General features: G+C 31.7%; 1 long non-coding RNA gene across 2 annotated transcripts; it reads left to right on the plus strand.

The window, feature by feature from the left end:
• Positions 1-417: 417 nt before the first annotated feature.
• On the plus strand, positions 418-6,023 carry LOC145582179 (uncharacterized). 2 transcript variants are annotated; one of them, XR_014099813.1, is made up of 5 exons: positions 418-762; positions 837-910; positions 2,651-2,707; positions 4,370-4,601; positions 4,741-6,023. It is a non-coding gene; the product is annotated as an uncharacterized LOC145582179 (long non-coding RNA). The 2 variants fall into 2 exon arrangements; XR_014099812.1 differs by having other exon boundaries at positions 4,370-6,023.
• The last annotated feature ends 200 nt before the right edge of the window (positions 6,024-6,223 follow it).

Here is a 6,223-nt window from a genome sequence, read left to right on the forward strand (position 1 = left end):
CATATTTTATAATTTTGAGTGTAAAATTTTTAAGTATTTTTATTTGCTCCAATAATATTTTTGTCAAACTAAGCGATGTTCATTTGTCCCCCCGGTCGAAAATTTCTAGCTCCGCCACTAACCATACCCACCTCAAGAAAGAGTCTAGAATGTATCACTAGTACATAATTGAGTTTATATAACACGTGTTGGTAAGACTTTTTGAAATGCAAAATTATTGAATCTATAAGTAGCACTTTGGTAACATTTTTTTATTATGTAATATTTAAAGTAATACCTTTAACATAAGTAACATTACAAAGTAACACTTTTAAAATAGGTAACATTTTATGGTAACATTGAGAGGTGTTACCTTATTTCTATTACATATATCAATAATAACTTTACTATTTTTAACAGGAGTGTTTTAATCTTAGTTTTCCTTCTTCAGCTCCATCACTTTGTTTTTCACGCTCTAAGCCTTTAACCTCCAATTCAATTCAATGTTGCTCCTTTTTCCTCTCCTTCAAACCGCTCTCCCTCGTCCTCTTTAGTTTCCACGTGTTCAAACCAGTGCCAGTCGCCCCTCCTCTTTCTCCCTCCTTAACTGTAATCGGCTTGCCGGCCACCAGTGCAAGGACGTCCGCTACCTAGGGTTTCGGCCACAGCTCTAATGGCTATTTTTGAGGGTTTTAGCCACCGCTCCAATGGCCGTGGTTCATCTTAGTTTTAGGGGACATATTCTATATATGAGTATATTCGAATGGATTAGGGTTTTTCAAGGTGTGTGATGTGACAAATTAATAAATCTCTTATTAAATTTCCTTCCCACTACTCATTCTTAATTTAAACTACAGTGAAGAAGTTAATGATTGTCCGTGGTGGCGAAGGCGACATCGACGTCGAGGAAGTAATGGTGGTGCTTATAGAGGTTCATTCTCTTTCTTCTGTTCTTTTGGGATATTTGTAATTTTTACTTGGATTTTACTTGGAATTTGTGATTAGTAATTAAAGTTGTAGTGGTACGTTGGAGTAACTAAAAATTCAAAGTAAAAGCTATACTTTGTGCTAAATCAGTTGATTTTCATTCCAAGCTAATTACATTTAATAAGCTAATTAAAGAGCTGAAATTATCTTCATTTTTAAGTCTTAATAGTTTGATTTTAATAACTTTTAGCTCCCATTTTAATTTTGCTAATAGGTTTGATTAGAAATACATTTCTCGCACTTTAAATCTCGTCACCTAACTGGAATGATTAGAAACTGTTCAACATGTAGTATGTAGATTGATTGATACTTGTAGTATGTTTCTCTAAACGAATTAGATTGGGCACTACAATCAAATTGTATATGTTTTCTTGGAAACCGACTTAGATTGGCATAACCAACTCTAACATGGAGATATTCCTTCATAAATAAACTCCAATTCTTCTAATGTATGTCATTTCTTTTCCTCTGATTTTTGATTTTTTTTATGATTTTGTTTTTTGTGCATTTGATTTGTTCCTAAGTTTCTCTGTGTTTGATGCATATTGATGTTCTTTTGACACTGAATTGGGTTGATTCAAATTCCTTTTCACAAGGATCACAAATCCTAATATTAGATGCTTCTATAGTTCTCAAGGACTATTTTTGTTAGAAATCTTGTTCTCTTCTATATAATCTGCAATAGGCCTACTTTAATTGACTTACTTTAAATGTAATACCTCATATTTTTATACGTATTTTAATTAAAATAAGTATTTTGAGAAGTATTAAATTAAATTGAAATGTTTTATTTAAAGTATTTTAATTAATTATTTAATAAGTTTGGAAATATTTATAAAAGGAAAGTTTATTAATTAATTAATTTAATTAAGTTGGGATTTAATTTAAGGAAATTTTTATTTTAGTAAAGTTTTACTAGGGATGGGATTAGGAAAATTAAAAGAGGAAAGTTTAAGGAGAAGGGTCTTAGAGAAGGGGTATAAATATCCCACATATGAGGCAAATCAAACTTTGCCTAGAGTGGAGAAAAACCCAAGGTAAATTTCTCTCTCCTTTCTCTTTATTTTTCTTTCTTTTCTTTCTCCTTTTCCACTTCCCCTTTTCTTTTTTTTTGGCTGCCCCCTTCACCACCACTGCTGACCACCGGCAGCAGGTGGCCGCCGCCGCCAGCAGGCAGCCACCGGCGCTGGCAGCCGACGTGGTGGCTGCCGCTGCTCTCTCTCCCCTTTTTTCGAACATACAAAAAAAAATTGAAACTTTATTTTTAAAAATCAATTTAATCCTAGATCTAATTATTAATTATGAGTTTTGGGATTTGATTTTTGATGTTTGATTATGAGTATTATGTTAATTAATTTTCAGATTATGTTTTTAATTAAAAAGCCCCAATTATGAATTATGGAAGGATTATGATATATAATGGTTTAAACATTTGATTAAAGTGTTTTAAGGCTAAATTAGAGCAAGTTTTCATTAAAATATAATGCTGGAATTTTTGGTTGTGTATTAAAAATCAAGTTTCTTTAAGGAATTTCAATTACCCATTAATTGGGATTAAAGTATGATGTTTTAAATATATTTTCAGCTTATTTTAATTAAATTATGAGGGGTTTTATAATAGTATATATTGCTGGAAATTTGTGAAGAGAGGATTTTAATACTCTTCTATGATTTTAAATTGTAGGAGACTTTGAAGTGAGCAACTTTTATTAGTCGTGGCAATTTTAAGATCATATACAAGGTACGTTCGCGTACTTAGCATAATTATATTGATGTAGTAGCATGTTTAATGTGTTGGGTCGATTACAAGTAGTATCATGCTAGGTTTGGATTGGAAATTATGGTTTGGATGTTGTTGGTGATTGGATTATGAAGCATGATTTATTTGTGATGGATTATTGGATGGAAAATAATAGTTTGGAATATTATTTATGAACCACATATTTATTTATGACATGTTAGAGAGCATGTTTAATTAAACTGAATGTTTAATTTGGTTTGGAATATTAAAAAGGAATTTTATTATGGTTCATATAATTTTTATTGATGCTTTAAGCATGAGGAAAGAGCTATATAAGTGTCTATGTACACAAGGAATAAATTGTATGTTGGTGCCTTAGTGCACTTAAGGTGTTTTTAACACCGAGGGGATAGGATTTGTGACGCTTTATGCGTTTAAGGTATCATTGGCACCGAGGTAGAATTAAAAAGGGTTCAACATTAAATATTATGTGGTCACTAATTATTCAAGAATTAAATTGGTATATTTGATTGACTGAATAATTATCGTTGATTGAATGATTATGGTTTGAGAGTCATCACCAAGTTTAATAATCTGTAAATAACGTAAAGTGAAAAAGAATACGCACCAAAACTCTTGGAACGTATATACCTTGAGTATGAACATATGGGGGGAGTTATGTGACTTTATATTTGATCATAACTTCTACTGGAGTACAGGACGCTGTATATCCCTTTTATTATTATTATTATGCGCAGGAATTCCGCCACCTATGAGTGGTTATTGATGTTGGCACGGTTAGCTCCCGTGTCAGTAACCTCAATTTATTTAGGGGAGGTTGAGTGGGAAACCCGTTCGATGTGTAGTCAACATTAAATAAATTATGTAGTGTCTAGTGAGAACTTTTATTGATTGTTGTATGCTTGAAAAACAGGTGCAACGAGGTAAGTTGTGTATTGATAGGGAATTATATGCTAGTGTGTTAATTACGCTTATGTAATCAGCTTTGCTGATTGTGTGTTTTGTGTGTTTGTTGGCCTTGTCTTTATCTTGGCCCTATGATGACCCATTTTAAATGGAGAGTAGTGGAAACGAGTAGAGATAAGCTTTACAGGTGATGAAGCATGTTCATTAATGGGCATGAGTGAAGAGCGAATCATGCTAGTTTCTATAAGTATAAGATGTGTGTTATTGCTTTATTTATTTATGACTTTATTATTATGCATGACTAACGGAAGGTTTTGAGTTTGGTTTTGGTTTTAATAAGTGCCTACGGTGGTTCCAAGTTGTAGGTTGATTTTATTTTTACTTCGTTTGACTTTGGTTTGACTTTACTTTCGTTGATTGACTTTTCAAGATTGACTTGTTTGAATTATTTTAAAATTAGTCTTCTGTTGTGTGTCTTTGATAGTTGCCTTAGCCGTTTTCACGGTGGCGGTAATGTCTTAGATATTCCTATTTAACGTTTTAAACAGGGCAAAATAGGTATTTTAAAAGAAAAGGAATTTTTAGGGTGTTACATTCAAGTCACCCATGAATATTAGAAAATGATACAAACACATTTGATACCAACTCTTCTTATTTTATACACTCTTACATTTCATCTTAATATTGTTACCGACTTGTCCATTTTCTGACTCACTTTCTCTGTTTTTGTTGTAGTTGATGTTGGTGATGAAGTGGATTCATGGAAGATATGGTGTAGGTCATTGAGATTGATTTGGCCATAGTTTTTAGAACAATCTAATTCGATTGAGCTCTATCATTCAATGTAGCGTCCTAGCGTGAATCTTGTCAGAGGTAATTAGTGAAAAGTACGACCAATTGGATGCATTAGCACTTATTCACAGCTATAATAAGATTTAGGCCTTAACTCAGGATCATAATGTAACAGGTAATCAAGTTCATATTTTCAATGTTTAATTGATTGACTCGTATTTTTAATAATGTTAGATTATGGGTTAAGAGTACTGTAAAACTTTAGATTTCTTTTATATTTTTTTTATTTTTTGGTAATATAGTGCAATGTTTAGGTTATATTAAGGGTACAATCCCTCAAGAGTGTTGAGAAAAATACACAAGGATACAATAGATGCGTGAGGCAAGAAGCTAGAAACTCGATTTATATTTTATCATGGAGCATGAGAAATAGTAAATCAGGTATAGTAGTCAACTGGTTATGTTTTGCCACCTTTCAGCCAAGTTTTTTTCGTTAGAACTATGAAATATTTTCTAGCATTATACTACCTCCGTTAATTATTATGTGCAACAAAGGAATATTTTATATCTCACAAATAATACCCCTTTGTTGCACATGATAATTAACGGAGGTAGTTTGTTGGTTGTAGGAGATTCTTTTAAGGATGGTTGGTATACCAGTAGTAGAGAATTATTTATCTAGATACAACATTGCATGTTTGCCTATGGGCAGGTAATTCATCTTTTGTTAGTTTAGCTTTTACCTTCATGTCAAGTTAAAATGTGAACTTATCTATGATCTTTATTTAAAGAAAAAGTATCTTTGATTTTGGTGTTGAAAAAGGCCATCATTATTTCAATTATATGATATATAGTTTTGCATAAATGACATCCATATGATAAATCGAGGCGAAAGGTATCAATATTATTATGAAATTTAAAAATGTGATGATGATTAAGATTATATTTATTTCATGGTTTTATTTCCCTATGCCCACTTTTTTCTTCTAATTTTATACTTTTGAATAATTATTGTTGATTTGAAAGTGATTTTGCTCGAATTATGATGATTTGATTAATTGTATACATTTTTGTTTGTATGTTCTTTTTACACTCAAGTCTTTTATTTAAGTAGCTCTTCTTATTTTTCAGAGAGTGCTATCATCTTAGGCGTATCATACTGTGATATATTTTAGCAACATTACAAATAACATGCTTGCAAATATGTAGTTGTCGATGTTATTGTTATTGTTGCTGCTGGTACTGATGTTTGCTGATGTTACTGTTGTTATTGATACGTGTTGTTGTCACTATTGTCGTCTGTTGTTGTTTGTTGATACTGCTGTCTCAAGCTGCTGCTACTGTTGACTCAAGCTGCTGCTATTGCAAGCCTGGTTACTAACTGCTGCTATTGCTATCTACTGCTATCGGTTGTTACTGCTAGCTGCTGCTATTGCTGTCTATTTGCTACTGCACCTGACTTATTTTGCTTAACTTGTTACTGAATTTGGTGGTCTAATCTAGAGACCAAAATTGACTTTCTTTTTGTTTTGTTTATTAGATTGTTTAGGCAAACAAAAAAATTGGTGTTTATGGATTTTATTTAAGAAACTTTGAAATTTTATCAATTCAAATTATTTTCTATTTTATATGTTATCTTCACCCATTTATGGTTGTTATACATGTAAATATTAGTTTTATATTTTTTTCTCTTACAAAAAAAAAAAGTTGCAGCTAGTAAACAATCATGGTAGTATTTGGAGTAGTTGGCTACTAATTAATAAGGTGTTACATTAGTTTGTAAAAAGTGATACATAC

Source organism: Chenopodium album, chromosome 15 (genome assembly GCF_948465745.1).
Source record: "Chenopodium album chromosome 15, dcCheAlbu1.1, whole genome shotgun sequence".
Taxonomy (NCBI): domain Eukaryota; kingdom Viridiplantae; phylum Streptophyta; class Magnoliopsida; order Caryophyllales; family Amaranthaceae; genus Chenopodium; species Chenopodium album.